Consider the following 27,094-nt stretch of genomic DNA (forward strand, 5'->3'; position numbering starts at 1 on the left):
ATATATATATATATATATATATATGATTGTATTATTCTAAATAAGAGAAATTCTATTCCTTACCCTCTTTCAAGTGCATAAATAACATTGACTAATCCAAAGTTTGGTCCTTAATTCCGTGGTTAGGCTGGGAGGATACAGACTCTTACTACAGAGCTCCCACTACTCCCTCGTCTGAGGGCTAATAATCTTGCATTAGCTTTTTCTTGCATTAGTTTTTAATTAATTGGACCAAATTAGGGATTTTAATAGGTCACATTAAAATCTCCAATTCTGCATTGAATAAGTATATTTCCCTATTTATTTGCACTCATCCCCATGGATAACATCCTCACCCATGAAATTGAATGTGATGCTCACCATGTTGTAGAAATCATAGCCCTTTCGGATCATATGTTTCTCAACACATTTTAACATTTCAATTAGCTAGATTGAAAATTAAATGAAGATTGGAGTTCAGATCATCACAAAATTTTGATATTTAAAACTTTGTAAAACAAAATCAATTCTTCACAAAAACATATCTCAAAGTAGAGAGAAGGATAAACATGCAAGTGATCGGTCAATCGGACCGTGGTGGCCAGTTGGACCAAAGTGATCAGTCTACCGGGCTAGAGCGGCCGATCGAGCTAAAGTGAGACGCTCATTGGGCTAGGGTGGCCGGTTTGAGCGAAGTAAGATGTTCCCTGGACCGGGGCGGCCGATCGGAGGAAAGTGAAATGCTCGCTGGGCTGGGGTGGTCGATTGGAGCAAAGTAAGATGCTTGCCAAGCCGGGGTGGCCGCTCGAAGTGAAGTGAGAGGCTCACCGGGCCGGGGGCGGCCAGTTGGAGCTAAGTGAAATGCTCACTGGGTCGGGGAGGCCGGTCGAAGCAAACTGAAATGCAACATGCACCAAGGAAAAATGCAATATGCAACCAACCAACATGCAGGTAGCAAATCGAGCTCGTGCTAACGACCTCACTTGAGAGGCCTAAGTTTTAGACCCTTGGATGTGCGACACCGCTGCCTCTTGCTTTGGTGAGGAAATATGGGGAGTTTCTCCATGGATCTCTGAGGGGGAAACTCTCCAATGTGTCGCGAAATGAAATAACTACAAAGCTTTTCCCATTTTGTGAACTCCTTCAGACTTTTTAAAGCGAGCCAACTGCAAATCTTATCTCATTTTTCTAAGTTTGACCTCCCAGCTTTTCCAAGTAAAGCTGGGGAAACCAAAGCAAGGGGAGTGAGGGACTCCGACCCATCAGGAATTGTGCTAAAGCTGATAACAAAGGGGACACACTCGACTCTTTGGAGGGTGTTGGCTACGCACGGGAAATCCTAACCTAAAGGCTAGCTCTAGGAAATCCAATGATCCATCATGCAGGTACATTGACGAGCCGACCCACGCCGGCTCACACACCCCGAGTTGGAAGACGAACCCACATGGCCTAGACTCCACTATTCCTAAGACTGGATAGGAGATAGGGAATCCCACCACCATGATGGTTGCAGACACGTTTTCTTTGCTTGCTCCAAGCCGTCGACGTTCGGTCCGTGCTCTAGTGTATCTTATAGAATGTGCATAGAACAACAAAAAGACCTAATGAGGGCAGGAGTCAGTGAGGTATGTGAAGTACAAAAAATAAATAATTTAGCATATAGAAATATGCGACCCAAAAAAAGGTACCTTTGTGAGAGAGGATCGCTCGACGACGATGAAAGAGGTGAAGCTTTCCTCGCAATGGAAAAGACATCCACGCTTCTTCAAGCTATTATTTTGTCATTGTCCGTCAATGGTAGGACACTCCAACGAGGTTTTTGGTCACTAGAAATGTGAGGAAATGAAGTGGCAGAGTTGATGCGCCAGTATCACATAACCAGAATGAGCAAAACAAGAAGAAATGCACAAAATCTGGAGTTGCATGCTGGAACGTGGTTGATCCATCTTGAAATCAATGCTGACGAGGAGATAGGTAGGCTAGGTGTGGTTGGCGAGGTGGAGAGGTCAAAAAATGACCAGCCAAAAGAATGAAGATCTCCCAAAAATGGTGGAGGCGAGTTACAGATGGAGGAGCCTGGTAGCAAAGGAAAAATTGACAAGGTCGGCAGCTCCGGCAGCCAAGAAATGCACCGACAGAGTTGTCCGACAGGGGCGAGACTGAGGTATGCGGCTAACCAAGAAAGGGAGAAGGAGGGCCACGTGAGGAGGAGCTAGCGGGAGAGGTCACCAGCGTGGAGGGAGATCTGAAAGGGCACCTCCAATGAGAGAGGAAGCAGGAGAGAAGGTCGGCTTTTGCCAGCAAGGGGGACGCCACTAGCAGCTGGAGGAGGTCTGGCGATGGGCTCCGCCGGTGAGGAGAAGGTCGGTGGCAGCTCTGGTCGCCACCGAGGAGGGGGATCGTGAGGTGGAGTTTCAAGAACACAGAAGATGGTGGTGGGGTTTTGCGCGTGCGATAAGGTTCAGCTGGGAGCAATAAGGGAGAGGTGCGGGCTGTACGCGTGAGGGATAATAGGAGAATATTATAATATTATAATATAATAATAATATCATTATTATTAATATTATAATATTTCTCCCACATTTTAGCTCGTGCATGTCCTCAGAACGATGTGGATGTCCTTCCTGGCTAAAATCGATGTTCCAGACGAGTTGGTGCAGTCCATTTTGCCGTCCAGGGTCATCTGGACAACTTTGCTAGTGATTAGACCAATTTGAGCCAATTTTGTGTGTGACACAATGAATAATATTTGACGACACGATCAGAGTCGTCTGTCGAGTAAAATGTCAATCGGCCTTCACCTAAGCGAAAGCCAAAGCTCAGTAGAATGACCCTGGCTACGTGCCCCTCAACATATGCTGAAAGCTTCCGGGTGGGTGTCTGAACTATCGGATATTATGGATGGGCCGTAAACTATTCCGAGCCATGTAGGTGGACACCCTACACTTGTTACATCAAAAATTGATGCCAACATTGCTTCAAGTGGGTTTAGGGTTTAGGCTTAAGACATGGTATTTGGCTTGTATTTGGATTTGGGCTTGGATAGGGTTCAAATTAGCCTTAATTGAATGGTTAATTTGGTCTAGGATATTTTCATGAAGTGTTTGGAAGTCAATTAGGTTGATGATTAAATGGTTATAGGGTTCAATTTGGTGAAATTTGAAGTTTAAGGCAAAATTGGGGGTTTTGGTTTGGGTTGGTTTTGTGTTAGATTTGAGTCCAATTGATGTCTAATATTTATATTGGTGAAGGTTTCATCACTAGACCTCTAGGAATAGTCAAGATGAAAATATTATGGCTAGATCCTAGCTTTCTAAGGAAGAATCTAAACCTCACCAAATGTGAGGTCAAAAGGGCTATGCTTTCTACAACAAGGTAAGTGTCACATTCAATATCTTGGGTGAGAATGTAGTCCATAGGGTTTAGTGCAAATAAATAGGGAAATATATTTTGATGGGAGCAGAATTGGAGATTTTAGGGGGACAGACAAAAATCCTCAATTTGGTCCAGTTGCTTGGAAACTAAAGCGAGATGGTTAGCCCTCAGGAGAGGGAGAAGTGGGAGCTCTAGAGTTGGAGCCAGTATCCTCTAAACCTAGCCATGGATTTAGGGACCAAACTCTGGATTAGTCAAGGTTCTTTATGCACTCTCACAGGGTAAAAAAAAGATTGCTCTTATTTTGCGCAATACATTTTTATATATTATTTAAAATAATTTTAGTTACTTCACAATCCATAAACTCATTGTAAAGGGGAATGATGCTTTCTTAAATTTGAACTATTCATTACAAAACTTTGTTTAGTCTTAGTAAGTTTAACTTTGAAGTTTAGAATATAGCTTAGTTAACTTAGTTATTTTAACTGCATTTCATTTAGCATACATTAAATTTAATTTAGATTTGATTTTTGTACTTAAGTTTTTATAGTTTGAATATTGTGTTTTACATTATAACCATAAGAAATTCCAACACCCTGTGCGATTGATACTTAGGACTCTATTAGAGCCCTTTATTATTAGGTTTGATAGCTTAAAGATTTTAAAATATAAAACTATTTATATTGAAGTAATTTTTACTGTAATTGATCTGCATATTTACTAATTGTATTATCGTGGGTATGTTGTAGTATTGAAAGATATTTAAAGTGCATACACAAAAACCGCCGCATCACACGTTGAACAAGTTTTTGAACATAAAAATAATAACATTCAATAGGAAGTTTCATTGATTTCAAGAAATTTTCTTCTTCTAATTTTACATCTGTTTCCAAATTAGAAGAGGAACCAAGTTGGAACTTAATAGGTTAAATACCTTCATTGTATTATAATATTTGATCACTAGTTTCTCAATTTTATTTGAAGAAATCGGAGTTAGGTCATAGTCTATACATAGTGATTGATTTGTTCATACATGGACTCAAATTGTTTATTTTTTTTCAAATTCGAGGGATATTTTGAATTGTGGCTTTTTTTTGGATAGCCAACATTGTTTTTCTTTTCTTATTTATCTTCCTTAGAACTTGAGTCCAAGCATATGTTTATTTTCAAGGGTTTCTTTATTTCAACAATTGAATTTTGTCCTCTTCATCCTCGCCTCCAACCTCGATCTTGAATGGGAGTATTGTCGGAGTCTTTACCCTTTTGTTGAGTAGTAGCATAGTACTTCATGATTTTTTTTTAGTCTTCATCATCCTCTCTGTCTATTTTCTTATTTTTTTTCCTTTTCTTCTGCATTAATTAACGCTTCCTTGGAGAAAATTGTCTTTTTCAATGAGGTATAGTATGCAGCATCTACTTGTCTGTTGATTTCGTGTATTGAAAATGGTTGTAAATCACCTTTAATACAACATTCTTGCACTTCATGCAAGTATTTAATGCATTAGCGCAGTGATGATGGGAACAACTTATGTTCATGAAGCCATGGATGACCAAACAAAGCATTGAGGAATATTTTTGATTTTATGACATGAAATTTTTTTGTGGTCATTAGGTCATCGATTTTTAGGAGTGTTTTGATTTACCCCATGGCTCATTCTCCTTATTGGTTGAAATGACATAGCATCATCTTATCTGTTGTTATTTTATGGGCATCAACATCCAAATAAGTCAGTGTTCTCAAGTTCATAATGTTGATTGAAGCACTGGGGTCAATGAGTACCCTTGAAAGCATAACATTGTCAATCTCACTAAGATGTAGAGTGTGCAGTTATCTTTAGTCGTTCCCAATAGTAGATCATCATCGATGAAGGTGACTTTAGTTAGTTCTTTCAATGAATAAGCCTTGTCTAAGGAAGTACCGGTGATTTGAGCTAGGCAAATTTTGGGATCCAAAAGGGCTTTTATTAATGAATCTCTCATTTTATTAGAGAAAGCAAGGGCATCATATATGCTTAATTTCTTTGTTAGTTTCCTCAGATGGGCTAAAATGTTGTAGACCACATTGTTATAAGACTTATCAAAATTTTTCATGTACAACCATCTGTTGCTCTGTTTATGTAGACGTTCTTGAAGGTAGAACTCTACCACTTTACAAATTTAATTTGATTATTTCTTCATGTTCTATTTTTAGAACTTGAAAGTTCTTCTAGGAGCATTGTGTCTGACTCTTTTGTTTCTGAGTCAGAAATTTCTATTTTGATAGAAATAAATGCTTATTGTAATTTTAATGTAATATGTTTGTCCTCACTTTCACTGTCAAGATTAACATCATTATTAATGTCATTATTTTCATTGTCAGACCCATCAAGATTGTGTACAATTTGAAAATTGTTCACAGGTTCAAAATTGAATTGGGTGTTTTCAGAAATGTCAATCACAAATAGACAAGATGTAGGCGAATTTGAAAGTTTTTTCATTAAATGTCCCTAGTGGAACAAGGAAAAAAGCATACAACATCAGTGGGTCAAGGAATTTCTCTCCCTAATCTTTGAAAACCAGTCTAGTTTCTCATGTGAAAGTAGGAGTAAAAGAAGTGGAAGGTACAAAAAGAACAGTAGCCCCTATGCTACTGTGACCTCTATTCTTCTCAAAATCATTTTGGTCTTTCTTTTCTTTTTCTTTTTTTGAAGGTGAGAACTTTTTTGAAATTGGTATTGCATTTGAAACAACTTTCATCTTGTTGATTATTTTCTTAGATGAATTCTCCCACCAATCTTAACCTTTGCAAGGGTTGACAGGAACAAATTCATGAGCTAAAATTATTTTGATAAAACCCTTAACTTTATGTTCCAACCAATCCTTGAAGATAAGGCAATCTTCAATCTTATTCCCAAGCGCAATAGTTATATTAGTCTTTCATGTCAATTTCTTCCCCAATTAGATTGATAACATTGAATTTCAAAGTTTTCTTGAGGTTAGAAAAATTTTTTTTTAAATTTTTTTTAGTGAAGTATTTAGAGGAGGGAAGTCTCGATTGAAGGTCAAATCAAAGGTTACTGGTGGCACAACTACAAGAGGTTTTGTCTTCCAGATGATCATAGGAGAGGCATTTAGTATTACCTCAAGTTCATTAAAGTCAGTTCTTAACTTGATTTTAGATTCCTTATATTTAGCGATGTAGCTAGCAGGCAAAATCAAATCCTCCTTGAGAATCAGAGAAGATTAACCTCAAAGAGTTCCTTGTACTATTTTTTGCAAAGTTAAGGTATCTTGTTATGTGATCCTGATTTTTTATATAGATAGATGTAAAATGCGATACATGTGATTATATGATTAATTTCATTAATAGTTATTCTTAATTTGTAACAACACCAAAAACTTGATACAAAGCAAAGGTTAGGTAAATTTTTCACTATGAAGCAAATAAGAATGCAGTTATAATATTTCAATATGGGATACTACGCAAGTATACGTATCGTTATCAAGTAATATAGAAATTTCTGATTATGTCCCGAATATCAAACCCACAGGGAGGATTTAATTTAAATAACAAAATACTTAGCAATATATATTCTTACTCAAACTTAAGATGCTATAATAGAAATGAATGTTCGATTCTTTTTTTGATTTTTAAAAATTGAAAATAAAGTGAGCAACTAATTAACTTAATTAAAATACTTGCAAGATGAAGGCAATATAGATAAATTATCTTTTTCCTTATCATAAATTAGTGATAAATATATAAATTCAGTTGTGAAAGTAAGCAAAATGTGTCGTGCCAAATAGGAGCAATAATATTCTTTACCCTTACTAGAGATGCTAGAAAGTACAATGACAAATCTATAGTTTTAATAGTCTTGAAGACCAGCTAGGCAGGGAAGATACTAGAGCTAGGCAGGGAAGATACTAGCTCTCACTTTAGAGTTCCCTCTTCTCTCTCCATGTGGGAGCTAACATCTTGTATAAAAACTTAAAGTTATAAATCAAATTAGGGGCTTTAGCCTGTCATATCTTGTATCAAAACTTAAAATTATAAATCAAATTAGGGGCTTTAGCCTGTCATTTTAAAATCCTCTAATTCTACACCCTTGAAAATATACTTCCCTATTTATTTGCACTCAACCCCATGAACTACATTCTCATTCATGAAATCAATATGTGATTCCAACCATTTTTTGACTGAGACAATACCATCTTGGATCTTACATGTTCTCACAACAGGTTTTAACATCTTTATTGGCCAAATCAAGAAGTAAATGAAGTGCAAGGTCTTAAATCATCACAAATTCTTCCAACATTGAAGAATAATACTTCACACAACTTCCTTTAAACATTTAATCACTTATCATTTTAAGGAAAAAGATAAAGAAAATTGCTTAGAATTCATGGAGAAAACACAACCACACATGAGTTTAAAAGTAGAAATCAAGCACAAAAACAAGAAATCTAAATTAAAAATCAAGTGTAGTCACAAAGATAAACACTTATCTCAATTCCTCTCCACCAAATGTCTTGACCTTGAAGTTCCTTTGAATTCTCTTCCTTCTCTCACAACACAAACTAATACTCAAAATAAAATAAAATAAAATAAAGGTGGCAGACGACAGCGGCGACGGTAAAATTTGGTGGATGGTTGCGGGCCCCTTTTCTTGGAAAATCTAAGTCTTTTCTTATAAAAATGCAAGGGGTGCCTTGGTGTCTCTTCAAAAAGGTGTCTCCATTGAACGAATCTTCTAGAAGTTGCCTCCTCATAAGCCAATTGAATGAATTTTCATGTCCATGGGCTAATTCCCCATTTTTATTAAGGGTTGCTTCAAACACCTCTCCAAATTCCACTCTAATTAAATATTTCTTCAGGTAACCAACTTTGGTGCTTAAGTGTGAGGTACTTGGCACTTAGGTGAGGATCATCTGGCGCGTCATCTGACTCTTAGGCGCCCCAATTCATTTTTGCAAATTTCTTCATTTTTGCTCAAAAATTGACCATTTTCACTCCTTTTAGCATTTTCATCTATTTGATTGTACTTACAAAAAAAATACACAAATACCATTCATTAAAGTGCAATATCTCAAAAAATAAGTATAAAAATGTGTATAAAAACACTATATATTTTAGTTGTATTAAAATCCCCCAAACTTAAGATGTTAATTGTCCTCAAGATGTTAATTGTCCTCAAAGATGTTAATTGTCCTCAAGTGACTTTTCAATCTTTAAAAACCAACATAAGTGGATAATATATATGATTTTCTTTAACAGTTACCAAAGTTTAGATTTAGAAATATAATAGTCCAATTTATAAAAACTATTAGTAAATGAGACCAACCTTAAGTTTAGAAATTTTTAATGTTAAGAAATATGAAAATATGAGTTCCTATCTAATTCAGAAATTTTGTAGATTTTCAAAATATAGAATTTAGGCATTTTATTATCTCCACTTAAAAAAATTTTATTAAGCATACTTTTATTTATTATATTACATCCTTAAGCTTAAGAATTTCTCAAGTCTTATACTTTAAAAAGATCTGATGTGAAACCAATTTTTGATTAGACACTAATCTTTAAGCTTCTCCTCCCTTTTCTTTTCTTTTTCTTTTTCTTTTTCTTTTTCAGACAAGGATTACTATATCTGGATAGACCTTAAATGGTTTTGAATTCCACTCTTTCTTTTCTAAAGAAAAAAGTTGATAATTTTCTTTTACTTAAAAAACATAATAATAGCTTTGAAAATTAATTTCAATAAAAGAATTTTATGTTTTGAAAATAAAAGGTCTAAATTTCTAAATTTTTCAAAATTACAATTTTTCTTACTAAAGATATTTACACCATATTTAGCATTTTCCACTCTAAAAATTTTTAACTTTAACTTTTTCTTCATCACTGTAAATTTTAACTAAATTCTCTTACTCATTTCTAAAATCAAAATTTTACTTTCCTAATATAACTTCATATACATAATCGTTTTTCAAATCAAAATCAAATTTATTTGAAATACATTTGAGAACAAATAAACTTTTAAGTTTCTTTAAAATTTCCATCCCCCCCCCTCAAACTTAAATTTTTAACAGAAATAAACATTTAGCATCATATAAAAATAAGCAGAAATGAAAACTAACTATAACATGCTTGTAGGAATTTTCATATCTAAAATATGCAAGTACAAAAATTAAAAACAGGAGTAGAAATTTAATTTGATCAATTTTTTTTTAATTATCTAACATATATATATTCATAAGACTTCTATGCAGTGGAGTATAACTGAAAAGCAAATAAACATACTAGCAAATAAACATGATTGCAACATAAAGAAAAAATAACTGGTAGTAAATTGAAAATTTTAAAAATGCAGCTTAAAGTAACAAGTTAGCTAAATTGTAAACCTTTTTAAGATTACAGAATTAAGTTCAACAAACACTAACTAAATACACAAAAAAATCACAATTAACATAATTACTACCACTAAAACATTCTAACAACACTCAAATACAAATGCATCACAGAAGTTGTACTAACATAACAAAAATAGCAGTCTCAATACTCTCAACTGAACTCACAAAAAAATAAGTACAGAATACCTGTACCATCCACAGTTCATAATAACACAAACAAAAACAACATAAAATAGAAAATAGAAGCACAAATCCAACTAAGCAACATCTTCCTCATCACTATCACCACTCCGCCAAGTAGTTGTAGGCTCATATGGTGGATATATAGGGTACTGAGGAAATACTACATCTTGGTTACCTCTATCGAGATGCTCCATAGCTGTGTTATATTCCTCCTCACAATCACTTCTTCTTCTCATATACCCATCCATATGCTCTACAAAATGCTCTGAGTTTAATATCGTATCTATAATGTGATTTACATTATCTAAAATTTTTTGTAATAACTCAGTCTGAGACTCAGAACAAGAAGTTTGACCCCGTAATGTAGAAGCATGTAAAGTAGAGGCTCGTGAAGTAGAGGCAACAGAACTACTGAAGAATCCACCCTTCCAACCAAAAATAGAATGATGTGAATAAGTCTTTACATTTACACTGGTAATAGGCTTCAATGGCTATAAGATCTTCTCCTAGCTATCAAATCTAACACCAGCCTCCTCACATAACGAAAAGATCAAGGACGCAAATCCCAAACCTGCGGTAGTAGCAGCAATGATAGAACTGGTAATAAATCCATAAATCAATCCTTAAATATCAATAGGCTTGGACTGCTGAATATAGTAGTTCAAAGTTTCTCTCTCTCTCGAGTCACTTCACTCAAATGATTTGTAGGTAGTAGACGAGTAGAAATAAAATAATGTCATGCATTTGCATTAGCATCCAACTTAGAGGCAGAAAAATTTACTCTTTTCCATTTTTAATCTTTCATAATCCTTTCCCAGTGGTTAAAGATGATATAATCTCATCTAGGTCCTCCTCAATAGGACTATAGTTTACATAAAAACACAAAGTACTAGGAGGCAAATGGTAAGACTGATTAATTACCTTAGGAGAAAATTGTACTGTTTTCCCCCTCATTATGACTCCTTCTTCATCAGCCTCCAAGAGATTACCATAGAACTCTCATACAACTGAAATCACGATGACAATGGAAAAATAACAGAACTGCTCCCACTGTAAGCTAACAATCAACTGTTCAATAGATCCTCTTGGACTTTTACAACATCGCTCAAGAATCAGTTTTCTTGTATGCAATGCATCGCTATACCTGTCCTAGGCTCTCGAACTAACAAATTTACTCAAATTGAACGGAGCTATATCCTTACCTGTTTTCATTCTCGGTTCCATTTTCTAAAAATTTGTATAAAATTCAAAAAAAATTCCATAATCAACTCTGAATCACTAAATTCAACTTCTAAAAGCTTAAACTAACAAATCTATGCATTTTCCATCAAATATTCCAAACTTTTCACCATGAATAGTGATTTTTGGTTATCTCATGAATGCTCAAAACACATGGTGAAAATGAAAATTTTTTCATAGAAGTGAAGCTCTCACCTCAAGAAGATCAAATCTAACAATTTTGGCTTAAATCTACAAACAAATCTTTAAAATAGGTGATGCCCTAGCCTAAAAATCACGAAAAACCAAGGAAGAAGCAAGTGAAGGAGAAAAAATGGAGTTTTTTGGACCAAGAATTCACTTAAAACCATTAGCAAACTGGTTTTTGTGAACCGACGCGTAAGCGCGAAGAGTTCAGTGCTTAGGCGCCAGTCTATCTGTTTAGGCAGCACTTAATCACGGGTTTTGGCGCTTAGGTGCTAGTGCACAAATTTTGATTTTTTCCATTTAAGTGAAATGCACTCCTAGCCTAAGTCAACCACCTCTATGGTGTCAAAACACTGTATATACTATTTTCTTCCTCTTATTTCTTCTCTTACTCAAGTTTCACCAATCTTGGTTAATTCGATTCAACACTAAATAACATAAAATTTCACACCAAAAAAACACTTATATTAATTCACAAATGATTACAAACACTTTTAAATACATAAATTCTAAATCTAAGTAGTCTCGAATGAGAAAATTCCTAACACAAAACTAGACTTTCATAACATTAAAACACACATTAAACACACTTAACATAAACAAACACAAAACAAATAAACACAAAATTACAAACTTAATTCCACTCTCTAGTTGATGGAACAAATTATGGCCTTTCGTTAGTCTCTCCTTCAGCATTTGGTATGTATATCTGAAAGAATGGACGATGATTAATAAATCTGGTTTAATCTTCTTCAATCCACTTATTTTTCAGATACATAGCCTTATCTGCTTATTCTATAAAACTGGTATGGCTAAAGTGCATCTTTAGTTGCCATCCCAAATGATCCAGATGTGCATTAACTTCCATCACTTTTGCTGCATTTGAAGCCACGCTGGCCTCAATTCTTGTGATTTTCTCCACTATTCCTTCGATACTAATGGTTAGAAAACCATTATACATCTCTTGCGCACTCTAACTAATAAAATTCTTTCTCATTACTTCCTCCTTCTCCTTCAAATCACTCTCCCAAGAAGACATTTTTCAAAATTCTCTCTTTTCACTTAGAATTTAAGGGTTAAATGAAAATGTGGTGAGATTTCTACTCATACCCCTCTATTTATAGGCTGTAAACCTCTCTTATAACTCCTAGGCATGTCTTAGAACTGCTCTTACACATTCAAGCCAACCAATTTACGGTTAGAACTTCTAGAAACCAAATTTACACATGTTTTTTAACTGCCGCGCTTAAGCTCCGGATTTTGGCGCTTAAGCGTCAGTGCTCAATTTAGCACATGTCAACTTAACATCCAAACATTCATCCTAACTTGTCTAAGACATCTTTTATGGTCTTAGAATAATCACTAACTCATTATATGGTCAAAATATTACCAAAATTTTCTAATTCACACACAACAACATAATAATAAAAACAAACACACAGATAACTATGGGGTGTGATCCTGATGATATAGTTGTGAAAAATATATAAAGTTGACTCTGCTTTTCAATGGTGCCAAAAACATGATGCGTTATTTTATGAATAAAAAATTTAAGCAATTTATGTAGGGATTCTATGTAAGTATACATATAGTTATCAAGTAATACAGGACTTTCTGTCTAAGCCCCAAATATCAATCTCACGAGGAAGGTTTAAATTTGATGTGATAAATTAACTAGAAAATTCCCAGCAATAAAATAAAATCACTATCACTAATTTCAAATATTTGATGTACTATCAGAACTAAATTATTAACAACTAGCAAAGCTGAAATGCAAAATTTAAATAGTAACTTCCAAAATATGTTTATGTGATGAAGTTAACTAATATGAAAAAGCAACTTTCCTACTACAATGAGTTTTTGGTAAAATGAGATGAGATAAATGGTTTAAATATGTATTGTGCCAAATAGGAGCAATTTTAATTCTCTACGCTGATTCAATGTTATAGAGAAACATTGGCTAATCTTAGGTTTAGTCCCTAAATCTGAGGTTAGGCTGGGAGGATACTGACTCTCACTCCAGAGCTCCCACTTCCCTTCCCCTGAAGGCTAACACTTACTTTAGTTCTTAAACACTAAGACCAAATTGGGGATTTTAGTCTGTCACCCTAAAATCTCCAATTCTAAGCTCAACAATGTATATTTCCATATTTATTTACACTTAATTACATGAATGAAATACTCCTCCATGGAATTAAATATGATTCTCACTCTGTTGTAGAACTCATAATCCATTTCCCGGATCATATATTTCACAACATATTTTAACATTTCAATTGGCCATATCAAAAAGTAAATTAAGAACGGAGTTGAAAAACTATCACAATTTATTTTATATTTTAAAATTGACACATCCAAATTATCTCTTCATTTCACCATATCCTAAAGTAGGGAGAAAGATAAAGAAAACTACTCAAACTTCATGAGAAAGATACAACAAAACACAAATTTTATATATAAAAGAAAGTTCATACAACAATAATAAACAAACAACACTTATCTAAAATTATTTATCAAAGCAAATCCCATGTAACCTTTCTTGAAATATCTCTCTCTTTACAATACTCTTGATTCTCTCTTAGAAGATGTAGGAAGAAGAAATCTCTCACTTCTCTCCCTCCCTAACAACTCTTAGAAAAGAATTCACACTTGAAAAGAATTCACACTTAAACTCACCACAAAAACTCAAATCTCTAAGGAAATAAATGACTAAGCTTTTAGTGGTTGGTGGTTGGAGTGGAAGAGAGAGTTTTCTGATCAATTTTTGCCCTAAATAGAGCCTATGTCGGTTTTCTAATAGGTGCATCCAAAAACTCTTCAAAAAATGTCCAAATTTATTGAATCTTTTAGAAATAGGTCTTGTACCGACATTGGCACCGTCGGCGCCAGTGGCCCATAAATTAATTCAATGCTCTCTGTTAAATGGCACAGTCAGTGTTGCTCCTGACGCAGTCAATGCTGAGTTTATTCTGGCCTCAGTTCTATAAGTCTGCACCGTCGGCGTCCATCATGGCGCCGTCGGCGCTGAGTATTTCTTCAAAAACATCATTTTGACTCCAAATTCCATCTTTTTTGCTTCCTTTTTGCTTCAAGTCCTAAAAATCAACAACGTGCAATAAAACATGAAAAATACCTTCCTTTAAAGCTCAATATCACCAAAAATGAGTATAAAATATAGGTCTAAATATGGACATTTTTTGGTGTATCAAAATCCCCCAAACTTAAATGTTACTTGTCCTCAAGTAACTCCTTTACTATATAAAAATATGACTCACGACAAATAATTTAACTCTTAGATTTCCATATTTTAGTCTACTAAATACAATATCATAACTTTAAGAAAAATGTAAAATAACTCCAGTTAATACTAAATGGACAAGAATATCTATCAGTCAATTCTAAGATTTCAAGGAAAATTGTAAATTGTTATTTTAAAGCCACTTAGAATATCCATATGAAAAAGAACGTCATGAAACTTTATTATTAAATATGCTAATACTTAAATATAAGTTTAGAGAAAGTAGCCAAGCCTTCTTCTTTAAGTTGATTCAAGTGAAGCCAATTTTTGATTAGGCATCTCCTCACATCTTTTTCTACTTTTTCTTCTTCTTTTTTTTTTCTTTTTTTTTCTTTTCAGTTAGGATCATTTTCAATCCTTTTTCTTTTTTTTCTTCTCTTCTTTTTTTATGTGAGGATTACTATATATGGATAGGCTTTAATGATTTTGAACTTTACTATCCTTTTCTTAAAGTTAAAAATCTTTCACATTCCTTCATTTTATAAATTTATATTAGCTTTAAAAATTTTCATAAAGTTTTATTCTTTTCTTCTTACATGAATCTCTAAGATTTTTAATATTTCAAAAATACAAATTCCCTTACTTATAATAGAAAAACAGTCTTATTTTCTCATACCAAATATCTTAATCTCTAAAATTAATCTTTATTATTGAAAATTTTTACTTAAGTTTACTATATATTTACAAACACAAATATAGTTATCTAAAGTAACCCTCTAATATCAAAGGTCATGTTAAATTTAGTTTTTTTTTGAAAATATAGCTAATTGAGGACAAATAAAATTAAGTTTCTTTCTTTAAAAAGAAAATTTTTTCTTTCCCCCCAAACTTAAAATCTTAAAAGATTTTGCATGAAAGACTTAATACACATAGGGTTAAAGAAAACATTTAATATATGATGAAAAGACTTACCCGTTGAAGGTTCTGATATTGAAATTTAACTCTGAAATATTGCAGGTGCTAATATGAAAAGTAACAAGACTTAAAACATTAAATAACACATAATACATATAAAAATTTGATGAGAAAGAATTTACTACAAATACATTCAACAAAGTACTAAAATGATTTCCACTGTAAAAACAGTTTTACAATCCTATTGTTCACAATACAACATAGCATCTAAAATAAAGTAAAGTATCACACTCTAAAACAAACAATAACAACAATAAAGTACAACCAACTATAAACTAAACAAAAGATCAAACTAAAACATTACCAGTCATCATCATCATCTTCTTCTTCTACATTAAAGTTTTGCTGCTGATATTGGGTAAAGACAGGGTGACTAGGAAACTGAATTGAGTGGTCACCCTCATGTATCTAACCATCGCATCATCATAAGCAACATCATACTCAAACTTCTGCCTGGCCTCCATATTTTCCATTTTGTTCTCCTTCCTCAAGATATATACCTATTGGATCATCAGTTGCTCCATAAGTCCCTAAAGAGTAGGGGCACTAGAAGTAGAAGGAATATCCTTACTCTTACTTCCAGATCTCCATCCAACATGAGATTTATAAGTTTTAATATTTACAGGCCCAAAAGATTTTAAAGGTTCAATCCTCTCCTAATTCATTCCAAAATCAACTTCTGCCTGTTCACATAGTGTGAAGATCAGGGCAGGGTGTGCTAATCCACCAGTAGTCTCACCCAAAGCAATAGAACGAGTGTTTCTATAAACAATAGAGCCTACATCTATCCTTCTCATCTGTTGGATATAGAAGTTTAGGATGGCTCTATCCTTTGTAACCTCGTTATGGTGATTTTTTGGTAGCATTCTAGCAGATATATAGTAGTGCCAAGCCTTAGATACTACATTTAACATAGAAAGAGGGAAGTCTACCTTAACATTATTCTTCACCTTCCAAGCTCCTCTTCCATCAGTAAGAAAAGAAATAAATTAATTTAAGGCCTCATTTGTAGCAGAAAATGATTTGTACTGACAGCTATATACATCATCTAACTGATAATATTCATTAATTCTTCTTGGAGTAAATTCCACCATTTTTCCTTACACAAAAACGTAGTCCTCAGAAGTTCCCTTAAAGTTGGCATAGAATTTCATCACTATTACTAAACCAATAATAGCCTCGGCAGTAAAGTACCCAAAATTCTCCCACTGCTGAGCAATGATTAATCTTTCGACTTCTCCACCCCGATTTTTAAATGCTTGATCCATAATTACTTTCTTAGTTGTAAGCAGATATTGAAACAAATGTTAGCCTTGTAGTTGACAAACTTTTCATCATCAAAATCCACTTTCCTCTTTCCTTTGCTCATTCTCGGTGCCATGATAATCTAATAAAAGTTTTGAAAATCAAAATAAATTCCTAAAATTCTAAAAATTATAATGTGGAATGTTCTAAACTTAAATCTACTAAGTAAGAGTAGGGCTGTAAACAAGTCGAGCTTGAGCAAGCTCAGGCTTTGCTCGTGTTCGGCTCGTTCAAAATAGCTCGTGTTCGAAATTGGCTCAAAAACAGTGTGTTTGTGTAGCTCGTGAATAGCGTGTTTGTGTTTGGTTCGATTTAAATATTTGTGTTTGTGTTCAGCTCGTGTTCGGCTCAAAATTGGATCGTTAAACTTAAATTGAGAAAAATAGATGTAAAGTGTGAGATTAACCTGGATCAAATATATACAAAAGAAGATACTAACCACAATGTCACATGAGGTGTTATGATTTAAACTTAGACATAAATATATATAATATATTATTATATAAATAATATATGTAATTTTTTTATTTCAAGCTAAAACGAGTTGAACACAAGCGAACAAAGAGATCTTCGTGTTCGACTCATTTATAATTCGAGCTTTAAAAATTTGTTCGTGTTCAGCTCGTATACTTAACGAACGAGTCGAACACGAGTTGTTCGCGAACAACAAGCTTTTTTGACAGCCCTAAGTAAGAGTTCTTCACAAAAGGATTTTCTAAAAAATCTTTTCAAAAATTTCAAAATTTTGGATCTTGGCAATTGAAGATAAATCCTTGATGAAAATAAAAAATTTTGAGTTCAAAGTGTAGCTCTTACTGAGAGAAGATGAAATCCGAACTTCTTTTGCCTTCAAATCGCCTCAAAGCCAAGCACTTGTGAGCCCTAAGTGCATAAACCAAAGGGGGTAAAAATGATATTTTTACCGTGAAAATCACAGAAATTTTAAGGGGTATGAGCACTTTTGGGTCGAGGGCGTTGTTGATGCCCATGCTGGCGCCATCGACGCCAATGGAAAAAATCTAATATTTTTAGATTTCATAATTTCAATTTTCTTTCAATTCACTCCAAAGTCTAATTAGTCTTTCTAAATACTAATATTCATCCTTAAATAATTCACAAACAACACCAAACTAACTTTTATATATGAAAATCCAAATTTTTACAAACATACATTTCTAATCACACTCACACATACATAAAGCAAACTAAGTTATAATTCAACGTTGAAATCAAGCCACAACACTAGAACACTGACACAAAACTATACACACAATTAAAGTTAAAAGAGTTCTAAAGCAAAGTAAATCCAACACAATCACATTAAAAACATAATTACTTTAAATTGGTAGAGAGTCCCATCTTCAGTACTTTCTCCTCCTCTAATATCTCTCATAGACTGTTAATGGATGTACAAATTGTAGAAGGGTTGGTATAGGAATTGATCAATAGAATTTTCATCGATCCATCCATTTTTCTTGAACATCTACACCAAACCTGCTTCAATTGTTCCAGTATGATCAAAGTTCTCCTTCATCCTCCAATCTAAGTGGTCAAAAAGGTAGTTAAGATTTCCTATTGCATTCATAATACTCTCAAGTTCTCTTTTGATTTTCGTCATTTTTTTCTCCAAAACTATTGAACCTCCAACAGTATGTCGTATTAATGGTGTCGAAGCATATGATGAATGATCCAAGATAATATCCTATGCTTCTTTTCCTTTCCCAATATAATTTTCATCAATAGGAATCATGGGCTCCCAGAGTAATAATACTTTCTCCCATCTTTCGTATGACACTTGAGATTGACTACAAAGTAAGAAAATTGTAAAAGGATGCCCTAGTCCATATGTAGGCCCATTCATAATAATACTCATAATAGATTTGAAAATAATTGATCCCACATCAATGGGCTTTTCCATTCGAATGCAATAGTTTAAATTTGCACTTTCTTTTGTCACTCTACTAATCTTCATGGTAGGGAATAATTTTGCAGAGATGAAGAAATGCCATTGTTTGGATATTGAATTAAGCAGTGAAGCGGAGAAACTAATGTATCCCTCATCTCTGATTTCCCAATTATCATTTTCATCTGTCAGAAATTGGTATACATCTTGCATCATATCTCTCGTTGGGATAAAATTTGTATAATGACAGATTGACATGTTTTTTATCATATACAAATCATTAATTCAAGGCGGAGTAAATGGTACAGCCTTACCTCGAACAAAGATGGCTTTTTGGGTAATTCCATGTAAGTTAACATAGAATTCCTTTACCACTAGTACAAGAACTGCAGTAGTAGTGTAGCATAGAACTTTCCAACGCCTCTGTACTATGATTTTCTCAATCTATAAACTTGGATTACTCAATCCATGATTGACAAAGCCTCTCTCCTTGATAAGTCTCTTCTTTGTGATGACTTTGTCGTATAATCTCTGCACGTTAAGACTGATCAACTTTATTCTATTAAAAACTCCATACCTTGAAGTATTTCTGGAATTGGAAGCCATAGATTTTGACATTTGGAAGTTTCTTGTCGTCCAAGGTAGTTTTCACTCCTTTAAAAACACCTCTCGGCAGTTATTTAGGAGTGAAATCCCGCCAATGTCTGCCAAATTTGTCCTAAATGCACGAAACAACTCGGGATACTGTCGGCGCTCCAGATGGCGCTGTCGGCACCATGGCTCGTGTAGACCGGCGCCATCGGCGTCAGTGGCCAATGTTTTGTTGCTTCTTTTTTTTTAGTTCAATTTAATTCCAAATTTTCTTCCAATAACAATATTTGTCTTATTTTATGATATATAGAATTATGTAGGATTCAATAACATTAATATTTCCTAATATAAAACAGTTACTAAACAAAATAGTAAGATATATATATATAAACACAACATCAAAATTTCAGTAAATTGCGACATGTGCCCTTCATAATAATGTTTCAATCGATGCCCATTAACTTTAAATATCTTTCTAATTTTAGGATCTTTAAAAACTACAGTTCCATAATGATAGACTTTAATCACCTTAAATGGTCCTAGCCATCTAGATTTCATTTTTTCTGGAAATAATCTCAATCTAGTATTATATAATATAACTTCTTGTCCAGGTTCAAATTTCTTTTTTATAATCTTCTGATCATGCCATATTTTCATTTTCTCTTAATAGATTCTTGCATTATCATTTGCTTCATTTCTTATCTCCTCAAGTTCATTGAGTTGCAATAATATTTTCTTAACAACATCCTGTAGATTAAAATTAAATTCCTTAATAGCTAAAAATGCTTTATGCTCCAATTCTACTGGTAAGTGGCATGTTTTTCCAAAAATAAGTCTATATGGGGACATTCCAATAGCAGTCTTATAAGCCGTTCTGTATGCCCATAGTGCAATATCTAATCTAGCAGACCAAGCAAATTTATAAGGATTTACAACTTTTTTTAAAATTCATTTTATTTCACAATTTGATATCTTTGCTAGACTGCTCGTTTGGGGATGATAAGCTGTAGACAATCTATGTAGAATATCATATTTTTTAATCAATTTCTCGATTTTTTTATTTTTAAAATGGGATACTCCATCTGTAATAATCACTATCGACATTCCACATCTTGTAAAAATATTTTTATTTAAATATTTTGAAACATTCCGAGCATCGCATTTAGGTACAACAATTGCTTCAATACATTTGGACATATAATCAACAACAAGTAATATATAAATTTCTAAATGAAGGCATAAACGATCCTATGAAATCTAATCCCCACACATCAAAAATTTCAACTTCCAATGTGTAATTTAGAGGCATTTCATTTCTTCTAGAAATATTTCATACTCGCTGACATCAATCGCATGTTTTAATATAATCATTAATATCTCTAAATAGAGTAGGCCAATAAAATCTAGCTTAAAAAATTTTATGTGCAGTTCTATTTGTTCCAAAATGTCCTCCAAATTCAGAATCATGACATCGTTCAATTATTTGTTTAGTTTCGAGTTGCTTCATAAGGCACACACATTCTAAAAATTAGATCTTTACACTGTTTATACTGTTTATATAAATATGGGTTGTTTATATAAATATGGGTCATCCTAAAAATAGAATTTTGAATCATAAATAAATTTCTTTAATTATTGATTTTTAACATCTGGTGGTAGAATATAACTCAAATATAATTTACTATATCAGCATACCACGGTATATTCATTACATCAATATTATATAATTGCTTATCAGAGAAAGTTTCCAAAATTTCATTTGCAAAATTAGTTAATATTTCTTGTTCTAGTCTTCACAAATGATTAGCTATTTGATTATCATTTCCCTTTCTATCAACTATTGTAAAATCAAACTCTTACAATAGAAGTATCCATCTAATAAATCTTGGTTTAACATCCTAAATCTTGGTTTAACTTGGTTTAACATCCTTCTTTTGCATCAAATATTTGACAGCAGAATGATCTGTATACACTGTACATTTGGCTCCAATTAAGTAAGGTGTAAAATTATCAAAGGCATAGACTATAGATAATAACTCTCTTTCAATAGTAGTGCAATTAATTTAAGCATCATTTAGAGTTTTACTGGCATAATACATTACTTTAAAAACTTTGTTGTGCCTTTGTCCTAAAACAGTTCCAATAGCATAATCACTAGCATCACACATTATTTCAAATGGTTTCTCCTAATCAGGTGGAACGATTATAGAAAGAGTGATTAATTTTTCTTTCAACAGTTTAAATACTTTTATGCATTCTTCATTCAAATCAAATTTTATATCTTTCTCTAAAAGTTGGCATAATAGCTTAGTTATTTTTGAAAAAAATTTTTATATAACGCATGTAAAAACCAGCATATCCTAGAAAACTTTTTACTCCTCTAACAGTAATAGGAGGTGGTAATTTCTCAATAACTTAAATTTTTACAGGATCTACTTCAATGCCATTTTCAGAAATTTTATGCCCAAGTATAATTCCTCCTGCAACTATAAATTGACATTTTTTCCAATTTAGTTCTAGGTTGATTTTTCAAATAATTCCAGAAAATTTTCTAAATTATTTAAACATATTCCAAATAAAGTACCAAATATAGAAAAATCATCCATAAATACTTCCATTTTATGTTCAATTAAATTACTAAAAATTGACATCATACATCTTTGAAATGTCGCAGGTGCATTACATAGTCCAAAAGACATTCTACAAAAAGCAAATGATCCGTAAGGACTTGTAAATGTTATTTTCTCTTGATCCTCAGGAGCAATTAGAATTTGGTGATACTTAGTATATCCATCTAGAAAGCAATAATATTTGTTTCCAACCAATCTTTCTAACACTTGGTCTAGAAAGGGTAAAGGAAAGTGACCTTTCTAGGTGGCCATGTTTAATTTTCTATATTCTATACAAATTTACGAACCAGTAACTTATTGTATTGGAATTAATTCATTTTTCTCATTTACTTCAACTGTCACTCCTTCTTTCTTTGGAACACAGAGAATTGGGCTTACCCAAGCACTATTTGAAATAGAATATATAATTCCAATAACTAACCATTTTAAGATTTATTTTCTAACAACTTCTTTCATTATTGGGTTTAATATCCTCTAAGAATCAACTTTAGGTTCATAATGTTCATCTAATAGAATTCTGTGCATACAAATTGAGGGATTAATTCTTTTAATATATGCTAAAGTCCATCCAAAAGCCTTTTTATAGCTTTTCAACATTTCTATTAATTTTTGTTCTTGAATTTCAAGTAAATTAGAAGGTACAATAATAGGCAATGTAGATGAATCTCCTAAAAACACATATTTTAAATGGGCAGGTAATACTTGCAGTTCAAGTTGAGGTGGTTTAATACTTGGTGGAATAAGATTTTTATTATCATTTTCTAACAAATCTAAAGTTTCAAATTTGTCCTGAACATAATCTAAGCTCTCTTCTTTTATTTCATTTTCATTCTCACAATACTCTTCTTGCCTTAATTTTTCTTCAAACACTTCCTTAAATTGCTCATTACTCAGATAATCAGTAACTTCCATCCTAAAACATTCATTATCTTTTTCCATTGCAGGAAATTTCATAGCTTTTGCAATATTAAATATTACTTCTTGATCATTGACTCTCATTATTAATTCTCCTTTTTGTACATCTATCACAGCTCTCACTATTGTAAGATATGGTTTCTTTAAAATAATAGGAATCTCTTTATCTTCCTCTATATCTAATACGATAAAGTCTACAGGAAAAATAAATTTATCCACTTTCACTAATACATCTTCTATAACTCCTTTAGGATAAGTTATTGATCAATTAGCTAACTAAAGAGTTATAGTAGTAGGTGAAATCTCTCCTAAATCTAAAAGTTTAAAAATTGATAGAGGCATAAGATTGATACTCACTCCTAAATCACATAAGGCTTTTCCAAAAAAACTTTTCACCAATAACCAAGGGTATAGTAAAACTATCAGAATCTTTTAACTTTTCAAGAAGCTTTTTCTGAATAATAGTGCGACACTCTTCACTGAGTGCAACAGTCTCATGATCAGAAAATTTCTTTTTCTTGTTTAGTATATTCTTCATAAATTTCACATAACTTTGCATTTGTTCCTGCATTTGTTCCATAACTTTGCATTTGTTCCAAAGCCTCAATGAAAGGAACATTTATCGTTAACTTCTTAAGGATTTCCAAAAATTTTGAAAGTTGTTTATCCTTATTCTTCTGCTTCAATCTTTGAGGAAATGGAGGTAGTGATTTTTCTAAAGGAACTTGTATTGATTCATTTTCATTATGATCGCTTTCAATCTCTTCCTTCTCCTCCTCAACTTTAGATTCTCTTTGGATTCTTGTTTCTACTTCTTTTCTAATTCGTAATTGAATAACTTTAATTTCCTCCTTATTTTGATCTTTTTGATTAACTTCCACAGTACTCGGAAGAATTCCTGAAGGTCTGTTACTAAGTGCACTAGCAATATGTCCTAATTGATTTTCAATATTTCTAGTAGCAGCCCCTTGATTTTGTATTTGATTTCCCATGTTCAACATTACTTCTTCCATCGTTAACTTCTTTTCCTTAACTTTTCGGTTAGGGTTAGAGTTAAACTCAGGAGGATAATAAAATTGATAGTTAGAATTTCCTTAGTTGTTTGAATTTTCTGAGGGATTCACCGAATTTTTATAATTATTTCAACTAAAATTAAGGAAAATTTTCCATTTAGGGTTATAATAATTGGAATAGGGATTATGATTTTGATTATTTATAACATTCAAAGTTTCATAAGGTGATTGAGTATCAGTTATCTGTCCTAGTGAATTTTCTTTTAATACTTGTGGTATTTGAGAATAGTTCACTCCAATTTGATCAATCTTTTTGGATAAAGCGGCAATTTGAGATGCTAAACTATACATTACATCAAAATCATGAATACTAGCTACTCTCTTAGGATTTACTCATTCAGAGGGCCATTGAAAATGTTTTGACATTAATGATTCACCTGCAACAGCATCTATTATAGATCTAAGTCATCCTACTAATCCATTGTAAAAAGATTGAATTAATAACCAATCTGGTAAAACATGGTGTGGACATTTCCTAAGGAGATCTTTAAATCTTTCCCAGGCTTCATATATCAATTTCCCTTCAAACTGACAAAAAGATGTAATATCATTTCTAAGCTTAGCAGTTTTCGAGGGTGGAAAATATTTAGCCAAAAATTTTTGTGATAGTTCTCCCCAAGTTCTGATAGATCCAGGTGCTAATGAATTTAACCAAGCTTTAGCTTTATCCCTTAATGAAAAAGGAAAAAGTTTAAGTCTAACAACATCATTAGACACTCCATCATATTTAAAAGTAGCAAATATTTCAAGAAACTAGCAAGATGTAAGTTAGGATCTTCAGTAGGTGTTCCTCCAAACTGATTATTTTTTATCATTTGGATAATAACATGTTTAAGCTCAAATGAATTAGCAACAATATCATTTTGAATAGTTAAGTGAAGTTCATCTGCTGTAGGATTAGCATAATCTTTTAAAGAACTTTGTCGATTTTCATTTATTTGATTATCTAAGTTATTTGCCATTTCTTTTAAAATTTTAATTTCCTTTTGTTGTTTTCAAATTTTTCTAATAGTACATTCTAACTTTCTAATTCTGAATTATCAGGTACTAAACTTTTAGATCCAATATTTCACATAAAGGGTTTATTTATTTATTTTATATTTTATAGTTATTGCTAAATTTCTTAATTTACCAAAATCTATTTAATTTACTGTTGTCTTCCCCGGCAACGGCGCCAAAAACTGTAACCTTCCTCGGCAACGGCGCCAAAAACTTGATCCTGATGATATAGTTGTACAAAATATATAAATAGTTGACTCCGCTAAGCAACGGTGCCAAAAGCTTGATGCAATAATTTTTGAATTAAAAATTTAAGCAATTAATGTTGGGATTCTACACAAGTATATGTATCATTATCAAGTAATAAAGAACTTTCTATTTAAGCCCCAAATATTGTTCCCACGTGGAAAATTAGGTTTTGAAATTTGAAGTGATAAATTAACTAGAAAATTCACAGCAAAAAAATAAAATCACTGTCACGAATTTCAAATATTTGATGTACTATCAGAACTAAATTATTAACTACTAGCAATGATGAAATGCAAAGTTTAAATAGTAATTATCAAACTATGTTTATGTGATGAAGTTATCTAATATGAAAATTCATCTTTCCCACTACAATGAGTTTTTGGTAAAATGAGATGAGATAAATGATTTAAATATGTATTGTGCCAAATAGGAGAAATTTTAATTCTCTACCCTGATTCAGTGTTATAGAGAATCATTGGCTAATCTCAGGTTTAGTCCATAAATCTGTGGGGCTAGGAGGATACTAGCTCTCACTCCAAAGCTCCCACTTCCCTTCCTCTGAAGGCTAACGTTCGCTTTAGTTTCTAAACATTAAGAACAAATTGGGGATTTTAATTTATCACCCTAAAATCTCCAATTTTATGCTCAACATTATACATTTCCCTATTTATTTGCATATAATTCCATGAAAAAATACTCCTCCATGGAATTAAATGTGATTCTCACTCTGTTGTAGAACTAATACTCCATTTCTCGGATCATATGTTTCATAATTTATTTTAACATTTCAATTGACCAGATCGAAAAGTAAATTAAGAACTGAGTTGAAAAACCATCACAATTTATTTTATATTTTAAAATTGGCACATCCAATTATTTCTTCATTTCACCATATCTCAAAGTAGGGAGAAATATAAAGGAAAATACTCAGACTTCATGATAAAGATACAAAAAAACACAAATTTTATATATGAAAGAAATTTCATACAACAATAATAAACAAACAACACTTATTTGAAACTCTTTCTTAAAGCAAATCCCTTGTAGCCTCTCTTGGACTTTCTCTCTTCACAACACTCTTGATTCTCTCTTAGAAGATGTAGAAAGAAAAAATCTCTCACTTCTCTCCCTGTCTATCAACTCTTAGAAAAAAATTCACACTTAAACTCACCATAAAAACTCAAAACTCTAGAGAAATAATTGGCTAATGGAATTTAGTGGTTAGGGGGAGTGCAAGAGAGAGTTTTTTGATCAATTTTTGCCCTAAATAGAGCCTAATGTTGGTTTTCCAATAGATGCATCCAAAAACTCTTCAAAAAGCTTCCAAATTCGTCGAATCTTCTAGAAATAGGTTTCCAAATTCAAAAGCTTCCAAATTCGTCGAATCTTCTAGAAATAGGTCTTGCACTGACATTGAATTAATTTCATGCTTTCTGTCAAATGGTGCTGTCGACGCTACTTCGGTGTTGTCAGCACTGAGTATATTCTAGTCTGAGTTCTTTAAGTCTGTGTCGTCGGGGTCCATCCTGGCACCGTTGGAGCTGAGTATTTCTTCAAAAATGCCATTTTGACTCCAAATTCCATCCTTTTTGCTTCATTTTTGCTTCAAGTCCTAAAAATCAACAATATGAAATAAAACATGAAAAATACCTTCCTTTAAAGTGCAATATCACCAAAATGAGTATAAAATATAGGTTTAAATATGCATATATTTTTGGCGTATCAGGGTGCCTCCCACAAAGCGCTTGGTTTAACATCGTCAGTCCAACACAACAAGTGCTTATTCTGGTTGACCCAACATCAGAAAATCATTTATTTTAAGGTGGTCACCTAAAAGTTGGATTCCAGCCTATGACCATTCACTTTG

This window comes from Phalaenopsis equestris, unplaced genomic scaffold, assembly GCF_001263595.1.
Source record: "Phalaenopsis equestris unplaced genomic scaffold, ASM126359v1 Scaffold227118, whole genome shotgun sequence".
In the NCBI taxonomy this organism is placed as follows: domain Eukaryota; kingdom Viridiplantae; phylum Streptophyta; class Magnoliopsida; order Asparagales; family Orchidaceae; genus Phalaenopsis; species Phalaenopsis equestris.